A 15,049-nucleotide genomic window follows, 5' to 3' on the forward strand; every position below is an offset into this window, starting at 1 on the left:
TCTCTCTCTCTCTCTCTCTCTCTCTCTCTCTCTCTCTCTCTCTCTCTGTCTCTCTCTCTCTGTCTCTCTGTCTCTCTCTGTCTCTCTCTCTCTCTGTCTCTCTCTCTCTGTCTCTCTGTCTCTCTGTCTCTCTCTCTGTCTCTCTCTCTCTCTCTCTGTCTCTGTCTCTGTCTCTCTCTCTCCCTCTCTCTCCCTCTCCCCCTCTCTGTCTCTATCTCTCTGTGTGTGTCTCTGTCTCTTTCTCTCTGTCTCTTATGTATTATATATATAAAACTAAAGCTCTATTGTTAATTATACGATGATAATTACATATCATTATAACATACAACATAATTATTATACCATCTCATTCCTTGGATTCCATAGCACCTTATTCTCAAGATTTGCCCCATTTCTCTAGCTATTCCTTCTTTGTATCTTTTGTTAACTCCTCATTTTTCTCTTCCCCCTTAAATACATAAATTTACTCTCACCAAGGGTTTGTTCTTATTCCTTTCATTATTTTCTCTCTGTCTATCTGTGTCTTTCTCTGTATGCACAATATGTATGTATGCATGCATGTATGTATATGTATATAGATATATTCTTTCCTATGATGATCAAATTCACTCATAGCTCCAATTATGAGTGCCTGTATGCAAATAACTCCCAAATCTATATCTTTTCTCCCAATCTTCACCTGAGTTTTCATCTCATATTTTTAACAGCTTGCTTCTTATTTCTATCTGGCTGTCCTTCTGCAGCCTCAAATTCATTATGACTGAAACTGAATTCATCAAACTTCACCCCCAAACACTCTTTTCCCCTAATTTCTCCATTTCTGTTATTGGTACCATCATCCTCTGAGTATCATTTTGGTGTCAGATGGTGTCATTTCTGACTCTTTCTTCTCCCCCACTCCCCCATTATTCTTCCTAATACACTGTTCTTATCATGTCATTTTTCTACTCAAATGTCTCCTCCCTGCCATCCAAAGTATAAAAAGTCTTTATCTTCATGTTTAAAATGTTCAAGAATCCTGTTCCAATCTGTATTTCTAGCCTTGTATCATACTACTCCCCTTCATATCCTTCTACTACCAGACAAATCAGAGTTCCCTCCAGCCACTATTTTCCTCTTGACCTCTCCTTTTTCTGTGCTTTGACTTACACCATCCCCCACACCTAGGAAGAATTCCTGCCTTCTCACCTAACCAATCTCCATTTGGGAAAATCTCTCCCTTTCTTCTCTCCATCTCTCCCACCCTATCAGCTATCTGAAAGCAATTCTCTCCCCCAATTTCTCCTACTATACTGTCTGGATGTCTCTTTTGTCCTTATTCCCCTCTCTCTGGGAATTATTTGAATCCATTCCCCCAATATGTATCCCTCCCTCAGTTAGACTGTAAGCTCACTGAGAGAAAGTCTATGTCTTAGCCCTAGTACCTAACAGAATGGCTTGTACATAGTAGGTCCTCAACAAATGCTTGTTTGCTGCTGAATTGCTGTGAGATCTTGCCTGGTATACTCACTAGTTGCACTAATAAGTATCCATTATTCATTATAGAATATTCCCTGATTCTGTGTGTGTGTGTGTGTGTGTGTGTGTGTGTGTGTGTGTGTTGGGGGAGGGGGTGGGAGGAAACAATATCTGTCTCCCACAGAGGGGAAGTGTGAAAAATCTTTTAGTTCTCTTGTTACTGAAACTACCATATGTTAGTTTTTCTCCAATGATTTTGACATTTTTTCCCTTTGGAAAATAAGACACTTTTCTAATAATAAAATACAATTTGATGATTTTTAATTACTGATTATGAGGTGTTGTGATGATATAATTTGAATGTCCCAGATAGAGTCAGATTTTGGAAATATAGAATTCTAGAGATAAAGGGGACCTTCATGACTCTCTAAGTCAATTCTCTCATTGAGTAAACAGGGAATTATTTGCCTAGGTTCACATAGATGGTCTGAGAGACTTGAAGTAGACTTGAAATGAAAAGAGGTAATGTATCATGCCAAGGGTGGGGAATGATGATGATGATGATGATGGTTCTCATTACAGAAAATATGGCATAGTGGATGGAGGAGTCAGGAAAATCAGGATTCAAGTACTGCCTTTGACACACAATAGATCTTTGAAGATAGCTCTTAGTGCCTTAATCTCTCAGGATGTCAGGTAACTATCTAAGGAGAAAATGTAGAAATGCTGCCAGCTTGTAGTGGTAGAGGCACTTCCTATGCTATCAATTATCTACCATAATGAAATTGTTGGTCAATTCCCCCCAAAATTAGCACCTATTTACATATAAATATATACAGACAAATATGTGTATTTGTATACATAGAGATATATGTATATATGTCTGTATATATGTGTATATATGCACATGTATATCTTAACTTCCTTCACAACAGTCCCATGAGGCATTGCCAATATTGCTGTCCCCATTTTATAGATTAGGAAACTAAAATTTAGAGAAATGAGGTCACTTTCCCATGGTCCCACAGCTTGTGAGTATGCTTGAGGGTCAGAATTTATACCCACAAATCTCAGGCCTCCATTCCAGTGTCCTTTTCCTTTAGACTCTACTTCGTCATCCAGAATGTTTATTGGTGGATTTTGGAAAGGAAAACCATGAGAACAGAAAGGCAATTAATCTACCCAAAGAAGAGTTAGAAAGCAAGAAGAGGGAAGAGTGGGAGAGAAAGAAGATCCCAAAATCTCAATATTGGAAGAAACCTCAAAGGCCAACTCATTTAATTGTTAATAGAACAAGAATTGTCTCTAAACATCTCCAAGATATTCTAGCCTTTATTGGAAAATCCCTCTGGGGAACGCACTTCCTTCAAAGACAAACCATTCCATTTTAGGATAGCTCTAAACATTAAAAAAATTTCCCTTAATATAAGCATCTATCGCTTCACAGCAACCACTCATTGCTTCCAATCCTTTCTTCAGAAGTCAAACAAAACAAATCTAATCCCTCTTTCATACAATTTAACTGGAAAGTTTGGATGGCTTTGAAACCAATGATAATCAGTGTAACTGGATATGGAATAGATTTTAGTATCTAATTAGGGATCCCTGTGCCTTGTAATGAATGACAATAGCTATATCATCCTCCTTTCTTCCTCTTCTCAGTTTATATTTGTAGACTCTAATGAGTCATCCCATTCCAAAATCGGCTCAATTAAAATGCTCTTTCATTTAGTCTGTGACACCGTCTGAGAGCCCATTGTGTCATTGTATCACTCTACAAAGTGTTGCTGTGGCAGGAAGTGGTGGAGGTGGTGTGGAAAGTGGGCATACAGTGGAAAGAATCTATGAGGTTGATGAGAAAGACTAATGGCAAGAATGAGCTGAGGCTCGAGATGGAAGCAAAGGACAACAAAAAGGCCTTTTTAAAGCAATGTTGTTGGAGGCAAGAAGACCAAGGAAGCTCTGGGCCACCAAGCTTGATGCTAATTCCTGGCTAAATTCTCAAATGTATTATTAAAGGCATAATTTGAGAGTTACTGGAAGGAGAAATGCTAATTACTATGAACTAACTCATATTCGCTCAAGACAAATCATTTCAGAAACATCTCACTTCTTTCATTCATAGCATTTCTAGAATGTGATATCTGGTCATAGTCATAGTAATATATGATTTAAGTGAGGCATTAACAATAAGTTTTGGTCTTACCATTAACTAGATGGATAACTTTGGACAAGTGACTTAACTTTACTATTCCTCTATTTGTCCTCATGTAAAATGGGAATATCAATACCTTTGTTACCTCACAAGGCTATTTTGAAAATCAAATCCTTACATGTAATTGGGGGGAAAATAAAATATTAAATAAATATATTTTTAAAAGAAAACAGATGTAGAAGTGCTTTAATTAGAATAATTATAAATAAGGGCGGCTAGGTGGTACAGTGAATAGAGCACTGGCCCTGGGGTCAGGAGGACCTGAGTTCAAATCTGGTCTCAGACACTTAACATGTACTAGCTGTGTGACCTTGGGCGAGTCACTTAGCCCCAATTGCCCTCCCTTCCCCTACCAAAAAGCAAAGAAAAAAAGAATTATAAATAGAATACAAGCTCAGTAAGTTGTATTAATGTTCACTATTAAGTTTATAGGAAATAATTTTAAAATAAAGTAAAAATGTGTGCTGAAAAGAATAATGTACTGGAGTTGAGGGGTTCTTAACCTATTTTGTGTCATGGACCCCTTTGGCAGCAGTCTGTTGAAACCTATGGACCTCTTCTCGGTCAGTCAGTCAATCAACTATCAAAGTCTACCATGTGTTAGGCACTATATTAACTACTGGGATTCATATTTTAAAATGTATAAAAGAAAATACAAAATATTACAAAGGAAACCAACTATATTGAAATATAATTATCTAAATATTTTTGAAAATTCACAGACCCCTGAAATCTATGCATGGAGTCTTTGGAGGGGGCTGTTGACCCCTTTCCTGCTTCCCTGTAGAGTAAGAGATTTTTTTTTTTGCCTTTTGGAGGACAATTGGGTTTAAGTAACTTGCCCAAGGTTACATGGCTATTGTGTGTGTGTGTGTGTGTGTGTGTAAGTGTCTGAGGCCAGAACCGAACTCAGGTCCTCCTGACTCCAGGGCCGGCGCTTTACTCACTGCACCACCTAGCCACCCCTAGAGTAAGAGATTTCTATATCCAATTAAGTATGAATATTATTTCCTCTTTGAGCCAATTCTGATGAGAATTAGGTTCAAGTCTTGTCTGTCACCACCATCCCCATCTTCTCCTCCACCACAAAAGCTCTTTTGAAACTCTTTTATGTGAGATAATTTACCAAATTCTATCTATCTCTTCTCCCTTCTCCCACTGTATTCCTCATTCTCAAATCTTAATTTTATGGATACCTTTCCATCATAGTCAACTCACACCCATGCCCTCTATCTCTGTATACTCCCTCTGTCTGAATCATGAGAAATTGGATGACTACATTTCAATGTAATTAGTTTTCTTTGTAATCCTAATTGTTTTACTTTATACCTTTTAAAACATTATGCTGAGAAGAGGTTTATAGAATTCACATGTCAAAGGAATTCTCTAAACTTTAACAACAATGATTTGATTTGAGTGAGTACTAAGATATCTCATAAATATCACAATAACTCAGCACCTTATTAGAAGTTTCTAATGAGGAACTATGTGCAAAAATAAAAACCATTCTCTGGTTTATAACCTTCTTGTAGTGAGCCTTTCCAAACTTAGCTAGACTCTTCCTTAGATGACAGGCACAATTGGGCTATATTTAAAGTCTTTCTAGCTTGGTTTACACTACCAGAACTTTGATTCTGTGCATAGATTTCAAGAACACAAGGTCACTGTCACACCACTATGAGGTTTCTAAGTAGGGATGCATTGGATGTGGGTCAATAGCATTGACCAGAACAGTACTGACTAGTACTGACTTCTAGTTTCATCCACAGTTCTCCTACACCTCTGAGTCAGTCTAGATGATTTTGACAAAACTTTCATTCCTCATTTAAAAAACAAACAAATTCTACCTTACATTTATAGCATTTTCCCACTCATTTGCTTGAATGTTACCTGATTCATTACTCATGACCCAAAGAGTTGAGTTGCTAAATAGGAAATCTATGAGGTTGATCAGAAAGACTAAAGGCAAGAATGAACTGAGGCTCGAGATGGAAGCTGAGGACAACAAAAAGGCCTTTTTAAAGCAATGATGTTGGAGGCGAGAAGACCAAGGAAGGAATAGGGTATGTTGCTTGAAATGACTGGGAGCATAATAATGGTTGAAAGGAAGAAGGCAGACCTACTCAAAATATCTTGTATTCTATTTTGTCAATCAAGAAGAATTATCTTCAACTTGACTGACTTAGCTTTTCTCGGCAATACGATGACCCAAGACATTTCCAAAGGACTCATGATGGGAAATGCTATCCATATCAAAAAAAAGAACTAATTGAATGCACATTGAAGCATACTATATTTTTACTTTCTGTATTGTTTAATAGTATTTTCCTTTTGTTCTGTTTCTTCTTTCACAACATGACTAACATGGAAATATGTTTTACATGATTACATATATAAAACCTATATCAAATGACTTATGTCTTAGGGAACAAGGAGGGAGGGGAGAGAGGGAGAAAATTTGGAACTCAAAATTTTATTTAAAAAATCAATGTTAAAAATTGTGTTTACTTGTAATTGGAAAAAACAAAATGCTATTTAAAAAGTGAAAAAAAAAAGAAGAATCATCTTTAGACTTGAAGGAATGAAACAAAAATAGTTAAAAGGTAATTACAACCCAAGAGAGCTGAGGAGATGCTAAGTGAGAACCACCTGTCTATAATAAATTCTAATGACTGGACACAGAAAATTACATATTAAAGTGCAAAAAACTGACAGTTGTGAATTGTAAGATGCTGTCAGTGATCTCTGAACAAGCATAGAAAATGTGATGATTTTTGCAGGACATAAAAGGGCAAAATGTTTTCCTGATTTTCAGAGAAAGAAATAGGTTAAATTCTTCAAGCTCTGGGCCACCAAGTTTGATGCTAATTCCTGGCTAAACTCTCAAATGTATTATTAAAGGCATAATTTGAGTGTTATTGGAAGGATAAATGCTAATTACTATGAACTAACGCATATTCACTCAAGACAAATCATTTCAGAAACATCTCACTTCTTTCATTCATAGCATTTCTAGAATGTTATATCTGGTCATAGTCATAGTAAAATATGATTTAAGTGAGGCATTAACAAATTCATAGTATTCTTGTGTGGAAGATAGAGATGATATAGTTCAGTTTAGGTGGGTTCAGAATGACCAGAAAGCAATGGTTTGATGCCAACCTAGAAGGAGATCTTCAGTGGAGTCACAGGGCTTTGCATTTGGTCCTGTTCACATGATCCTGGATTCATAAGATCCAGAGTTGGAAGGATAGAATGCTGGTCTCAGAGGTAGGATAACATGGGTTTAAATATTACCTTAGATACTTACTAGCTATATAACACTGGATGTGTCACTTCATCTCTCAACAACCTTAGTTTCTTCACCTGTAAAATGAGAGGGTTGGACTTTAATGGCCTCTATGGTTCCTTCTGGCTCTAAATTTATGACCCTATGACTCTAGAACCAATGTATTTCCACTAACCCATGCTATGCTCAATAATTACTAATTTAGTTAAAGATATAGCTGGTATGCTTTCACATTTTCAGATGACAAGAAGTTAAGAGGAATAGAACTAAAATTCCCAAAATTTCTCAATGTGCTGAAACAATGGATCACATCAAATAAGATGAAATTTAATAAAGTAAACATAAAGTGCTAGCATTAAAAAAAAAATCAATGCTATAAATGCAAGACAAAAGTTCGTGTGACAAGGTGCCCCTGGGAGTTGTTTGGTAGTAGAAAAAAAAACTGTTTGTTCTTAAGTTGCACTAAGAAGTAAATGTTTGGAATAAGAAAAGTTACAATCCCATTGGACAGGTTTCTGGACCCAATGAATGTATATAGAATAGTTTGTTTCAATCAATCAGTCAATTCATCAATAAATGATATCTTTAAGCAGTAGCATGTCTAAAAGAGAAAAAGCAGCATGGTGATGGGACTTGAAACCACAATCATTTGAAGGAAATGGGGATGTTTATTAGTCCTAGTTCATTTAAGGAACAATCATGTAGAAAGTGGACAGGGCATTTTGTTTGTTTGGCTCAAGAAAACAGAGACAGAACCAAAGGATGGAAGTTGTAGAATCTCAATATAAGTTGTTGAAAAATAGAACAGGTTATCTAGGGAGGAAATGAGCTCTTTGTCTCTAGGGGTCATTTAAGCATAAGCTGCATAGCCCCTTGTTACAGATGTTAGAGATGAAATTCCTATATCTGGTAGTGTCTAGACCAGATAGCCTTGGAGGTTTTTTCTAACTCCAGGACTTGATGTTTCTAGCAGTGCTATTATTATTCCCATCTTTTACAGATAAGAAAAACTGAAATTTGGTGATTTAGGATCAGGATAAAGCTTTCCTGTCTTTTCAATAGATCATACTGCTTTCCAAATGGAATTTTAGTAAAGATTTTTGAGTGAACATTTTAAAAATATTTCAATTTCCTTGGACAAAGCAAATGAGATTTAATGAAGAATGTACATTAATTTAGGAATTAGCATTTGTACGAAGTGATTTATTTATCACCTTGAAAAGAGAATGCCGTGAAAACCTCAGTTTCTTTTCTTCAGACATATCCAAAATTTAAACCTTAACCAATTATTTCCTCATTTTTGTTTCTGCTCAAAAAGCAGGATTATATGCGGTGCTCTCAGAGTCTGAAAAAAAATATTTAATATTTATGCATGGGTAGTAGTCAGTGGCAGTGAAGGTTTCTATGAAACTTGTTATTTAAAATGTTCCTAAATGTATTACAAGTTAATTCATTGACAACAAGACAAGTGATTTTAGATAATCAGGCAAGGACTTTTTTTCACATGTCTCTGAGGAAAGGTTATGCAATTTCCATTCTGTATACTCCTCGTTCCTCCCCTTGCCCTCCTCCTCTTTAAAGAATGCACTCACTTTATCTCATACAAAGGTCATGCCTACAAAATGCTATCTTACCACTTACTGGTACTTTTCTCTTATTTGGCTCATTACACTTATTGATATGAAATTGCCATAAAGGGTTATTGATGTAAACAAAGAATTTCCCATACTTTATAAACACCCTCCTCAAGCTGAGGTATCTACTTCTCTTGCTTGGATAAAAAATATAAAATCTTGCAGTTGGAGGGAGACATGACTCCACAAGACAAAATTGAAAGCTGTAAGTGAAATCTGAAATGAAATCACATCAGATACCCCATGATCTCAGCTATTTGCCCTTCGTTCTCAAAGAGGACCATGACATCAAGAAAACAATGCTATGACATGCAAGTGAATTGGATTTAAGTGATATTGACAGCGAAATATAATGCACTAGGGTCCCCATTAGCCTAACATTAAGTATTTGAGGTCCCTACAGTACTAACATGGCATCAGGAGTTTCAGGGCTAGAGCCCTCTGTATCTTTTTTATACTTAACCTCTTATGGGAAAGGTTAAAGGTTTGGAGTGGCTGCTTCAGAAACATGGAATTTATTCTTGCTTTCTCTTATAGCCTTCTAACTAACTTCCCAACCAACCACCAACACTTTCTAGCATGCAATTTCATCCTATACCAGTTTTCATGGGTAACTTCTTGCAAAGGGAAATTGGAAATCTTGTTTTCATATCACTTATGGTCACTTGTTGTTAAGGGGTCAGAGGCTTTAAATCCTATCCCTACTACCAATCCCAAAGTTTAAGAGAGTTTAGAAACCAATTTTCTCAGAAATCTATCAACTGACCTAACTTTCCTCCAACCTACTCCAAAATGTGATGCCTAGGATAGCAATTGTTTCCTTACTACTTGAGTTTTCCAGTTTTCCTTGTTTAGGTGTACCATCTAGAATTTTTATTAAGATGAAGTCCTTAAAACCTTTTTTATTTAGTTTATTTTGACAAAAAATCCAATTGCCTTAGTATGTGGTCTTACTAAAAATGCATTTCTCCTATGGTGAGTTGGGTTGGGGGTTGTTGGGAGGGGAGTGCCCTTTTAATTGTTGGATATAAAATAGAACTCATTCCTGGGTGTGCATAAAAGGTATTAATTTTTTTTTAGTTCTTGATATCTTGTTTTTATATTACTTTAATTTCTTTCTTTCTTTTTTTTTTTTTTAAAGCAATCGGGGTTAAGTAACTTGCTCAAGGTTACACGGCCAGTTATTTCTGGGTGTGGTGCTGAGTATCTGAGCCCGGATTTAATCCAGATCATCCCGACCCTGGAGCCAGTGCTCTTACTTGCTGAGCCACCTGGCCAACCCTAAGCACTTAGGGTTAAGTAACTTGCTCAAGGTTACATGGCCAGGTGTTTCTGGGAGGGTGCTAAGTGTCTGAGCCCAGGATTCGATCTCCAGGTCTTCTCAACACTGGAGCCGGTGCTCTTACTCGCTGTGCTACCTGGCCGCCCCTCATATTACTTTAATTTCTGAATATATTCTATCTCCCTCCCTTCCCCAGCCATCCATTCTTTGAAAGTAAGAATAAAAAAGACAAAGAAAGAAAGAAAAAATTCTATGAAGTTAGAGGAATAATAGTGAAAGTTCCTTAACAGAAAAAAAAACTTGAAATAAAAATAACATACTTCTGCAGGTACTAGTTTGGAGACAGGTTCTTTCAGGGACTGAACTATGCTGGTATGTATAATGAAATATCTTGTACATACATTCATCCAGTTGCTGTATAATCAAGTCCCCATTGGGAGTCAGACTCTCTACTAGATATGGTAGAAATGTATCTAGCGTTTAGATTCAAGGATTTCAAGGTTGTTTTTTGGGGAAAGTGGGAATATAAGGTTACTCAAGATCATTCACATAAGAAAAGGGCATCTACTTATTGTGGATGCAATGCTATATTCTGAGTTACCTTTTTGCTCTATAAATGGAGAAACTGAAATTGTAAGGTAGAGTCTCATTGCATCCTTGGTATTCTCAGTCAGCACAGGTTTCCACAATTCTGGATGGGGGAAAAAACACAGTTGAAATGAACAGTTCTAAAACCCTCCTTCCTGCCACACCACAAATACACCCTCCTCCCTCCAGTTTTATCGGGCAATTAAAGAAATTGATGCCAAAATAGTTTGCATTCACATTTTAGGAAAGACAACATCGTGAGTGGCTAGTCATCACACGTGAAAGATTTCCCCCTTTCACAGAGTGTTCCACATCCTTTCTCCCCAAATAAAGTCATGCAAAAGTGACAAGGATTGTCTAATCAAACTTTGGGCCCTGGGAAAGGCATTAGAAAATATTGTACAAAACAGTTTAGAAATGTCAGTTATTACTTCTCACACTGAGAGAGTTAAGAGGTTAGAATGATTATTGATGTTTTTAATCAATAAAAATCATTTATCTCATTCTTAAATCCATTTCCTACAGGTTGGTAACAAACATTTAAGTATAGGCTCGCAAAATCTTAGGGCTGGAAGACTCCTTAGAAGTAGCCCAGTTTAGGGGCAGCTAGGTGGTGCAGTGAGTAGAGCACTGGCCCTGGAGTCAAGAGGACCTGAGTTCAAATCCAGCCTCAGACACTGTAGCAGCAAGCACCCCAAGCGTCCTCAGGGTTTGCAGCTACCACAGGTTCTTGGATCTGCTTGTTAAAGGAAAGCAACTCAAAATGGGTTAACAGGCTTACTTTGATCAGTCAGACATATATTGTTTACCTTGTTCAGGAGAAAAGGTCAGCACCCTGAACCTCAAAGTATACAGGCATAATTATCAAGACAGAAACATCAAGTAGACAGATTTCCAAACTGTCCAACCATTACATCCATACCCAGTCAACATCTGGGTTTCCACATTCTGGGTTTTTCAAAGCCGGGGGACTCTCAACAACGGCTTCCCAGAATTCAGATCAAATCACAGAACACTTCTCAAAGTGAGTCCCAAAACAAAGCTACACATCAGGGCTTATATAGCCTTCTCCTGGCTCAGAGAATGTAACAACCTTATTGACCCACTGGCCAATCAAAAAGTATCTACTGAAAAACAAGCCTCCCACCCCAGGCTCCAGGTGCATGTTAGCCTAGGGGCAGGGAAGATCTTTAAATCTGCATTTCCATTACAGACACTAAACACAAATACTAGCTGTGTGACCTTGGGCAAGTCATTTAACCCCAATTGCCCTCCAAAAAGCAAAAAAAAAAAAAAAGAGAGAGAGAGAGAAGCAGCCCAGTTTAGTCTTCTTATTTTATAGATGAAGAAACCGAAGCCAAGAGAAAGGAAATGATAGGTAAATTAGTGGCAAATCTGAGATTAAAGCCTGGTTCCTGACTCCCAAACCATTGTTCAGCCTAAATGCTGAGGAAGGAAGGAAGGAAGGAAGGAAGGAAGGAAGGAAGGAAGGAAGAGAGGGAGGGAGGGAGGGAGGGAGGGAGGGAGAGTGGAAAGGAGGATGGAAGGAAGAAGAAAAGAAAGAAGGGAGGGAAGAAGAAATAAAGGCACAGGATAGCACAAATAAAGACCTTAAATTCTTATATCAGCTGTGGTATGACAAAGTTATTTGATTGCTCAGTAACTAGTACGTCAGTGACTGTTCTCAGCGACAGGGACTGGGGAGCCTGTGCCCCATAAGAGCTGTTAGTGCCAACAACACTTTGGTTCATTGGGAACTTCCTTCCCTTACGTAATAAATCTGAAAGTGCCCAAGCAGCAGCTGCTCTGCCTCATCTCTTGTGAAGCAGCAGCTGTGACTCCTGGGAGGTTGGCTCCGGGAAGGTTGGCTGCTACAACCCTCTCTAGAGTAGAGGTGTCAAACATGTGTTCCCCTGCACCCCAACCAGATTAAAATGGAACTGGGAAATATTTAACAAAATAGATAAAAATACAATAGAATACAGATAACATTAATCTGTGATTTTTCAAATCAATGTGCAGCTGCAATAGTCCTTAGGTCTGATTCAGTGACCCCCTTTCTACTTAAAAGAAGGGTCTGCTCTAAAACTCTAAAAAGGTAGCCAGAGGATTAGCTCTGAATTCATAATCCTGCCTTTGAGCTTACTACATGTGTGATCCTGGGTAAGTCACAACCCTCTTGGGCCTCAGTTTTCTCATCTATAAAAAAAGGATTTGTTCTAGAGAGATCCAGAGGTCCCTTCTAGCTCTAGAACTTCTGAATAACCTCAGACATCATGTACATTTTAAAAAACAATTATGGTGAGAAGGGTGTGAAAAATAGCAGCACAAACCTAATTAGTGAATAAGCGTTTGAGCTGTTAACTTCAAATGCAGGACATTCATCAGATGAGCCTGATTTAATTTGCTCTGCTTACTGGGAGAGGAGTCATTGAGTTTCTTGTTGTTATACAGTTGTTTTTCAACTGTGTCTGACTGTGACTCCATTTGGGGCATAGATATTGGAGTGGTTCATCATTTAATTCTCTAGCTAATTTTATAGGAGGAAACTGAAGCAAATGGGGTTAAGTGACTTGCCCAGGGTCACATAGCTAGTAAATGTCTGAGGCTGGATTTGAACTCAGGAAGATGAGTTTTCCTGACTCAAGTTCAGTGCTATATGCAGGGTACCACCTAGCTGCCCTTGGTTTTCTTTTTGTTTGTTTTTCACTTTGTAGCTATTTGTGAAGGATGTGGCCATGCCTATGTAGTGTAAAGAATTAAGCTTACCACCCAGTTACATCAATCACACCTTGTTGAAATATGCTCTGAAGTTTGAACCTTTGTTTCCTCAGTTATTTTATCTTTCACCCACCATGGTCCATAAAATGGATTCTTCTTCCCAAATCGAAAAGATACTAAGAGCACTGAGTGCAAAGGAGGTAGCCACAGCAGAGGTGGGGTGGGAGATTGGCACTGAGACTCTTGGGTGCTTTGGAATGTCTAGTTATATCTTGGTAGGGACAGCATCAAAGAGGCAGGAACAGAGGACATTGTAGTTACAAAGACTTTCAACAATATATCCCCAGGAAGAAGGCAAGTCACATGACCCAGCCTTATGAATAAAGGAGGGAGAATTCCCTTGACAATGCCCAATTCTTGGAGAATTGCACAGAGTCAGTCTCTTGGATAAAGGAAGGGATTTCATGCAGAGTTTCTGGGAAGTTCTGATTCTCAGCCTTTTTTTGGGGGGGGTGGAATTCTTGGAGATACCAACCTCTCATACAGAAAAGACTCAAGCATTGTCTCCACAACTGGAGGAATAGCAAGGGACTGACCTAGAATAAAAAGTGCAACAACTTGAACTTGACCCTCTACTTTTACCATGTGTTATCTGGACCATGAAGGTTCAATATACAGGAAGATGCTTTTTTAGAAACTTCAACATTATATTCTCTTTGTAGAAAATTCAAACTGTAGGTTACTGCTACAAGTCTGGAGAACTGTATAGACATGGTTGGGAGTTAGGGGAGGAGGGTAGGGACTCGCTACTAAAGAGGAAGGATAATTATATTGACTGGTCATTGACAATTGTGAGTTCTGTATAGTATTTTCTTCTTTCTCTTTATGAGATAAGAAAGCCTATCCTATATCCAGTATATGTTGTTACATGGAGTGTTTGCAAAGGGAAGTGGAACCATTTGGTCCTTACCAGTGGAGATCTAGATGAGAGCTATATTTTGAAGTTCTCAGAGAATGGATTTTAGTGTAGGATCCCAAAACTGAACCCTTCCCATACAAATCCAAATCTTGACGGAACTGGGCCATAGGTTACAGAATCAATCAACAAATTACTAAATATTTTTGAGCATCATTTTTGAGCATCTTTGAGCACAAGGAATAAAAAGAAACATTAGATCATAAAATTTTAGAGCTGGAAGGAACATTATGAATTAGTATAAGACATCCTCTATGCTCTGGTTGGAAGACAAGATAATTTACAATTTAAGTCTGTATCTACTAGGTGCCAAATGAATAATCCAGATCAGTGATATAGGAGTTCAAAGAAACATCACTATGAGTTGAACTCAGAGGAGCCCTCATAGGAAGGACTGGACTTGAATGAACCTTTCAGGATTCAGAGAAACAGAGGCAACCATTTGACTCTCTCACCAAGATTTGTGAATGTTGTGACTCATACACAGTTGGAGAGCTTTGCGCTGCAGGTTTCGTCCCAGATTTGAGCTGCACAGATCACAACATATTTGGCAGAAGAAGATACAAAGTAGTTGAGTTCACAATCTAATGGAGAATCAAAGTTTCAGCACTATGAAGCTTTCCAGCTTCAGAGGGAGTATGACCAGGCTGACTCTTCAGTCTTTATTCTGAAAGCCTTTTCTGCTGACAACCTGAGTAGATCCAGGAGCCCAGGCCACCCTTAAGAACAGGAAGTTCTTAAGACACATGGGCCCTGAATTCAGCAAGACTGACCCCCACACTATTGTTCTACATCTGCAAGATGCCATCTTCAAGAGTGCCCCCTCCCCACTTTAACAGAGAGCTCATGCACTTTTTCATTCGAAAATTCTCCAGTGAGGGAACAG

General features: G+C 38.0%; 1 protein-coding gene across 1 annotated transcript in view; it reads right to left on the reverse strand.

Annotated features, from left to right (window-relative positions):
• The window catches only part of CPO (carboxypeptidase O), a 125,456-nt gene that overhangs the window by 63,716 nt on the left and 46,691 nt on the right, over positions 1 to 15,049 (reverse strand). Inside the window, 2 exon segments of the mRNA XM_069075272.1 lie at positions 6,984 to 7,039; positions 10,480 to 10,569. The gene's annotated coding sequence lies outside the window, so the exon portion shown is untranslated.

Source organism: Petaurus breviceps, unplaced genomic scaffold, assembly GCF_028583685.1.
Source record: "Petaurus breviceps papuanus isolate PSGF00001 unplaced genomic scaffold, PetGlider_PUasm1.0 90903, whole genome shotgun sequence".
In the NCBI taxonomy this organism is placed as follows: Eukaryota; Metazoa; Chordata; class Mammalia; order Diprotodontia; family Petauridae; genus Petaurus; species Petaurus breviceps.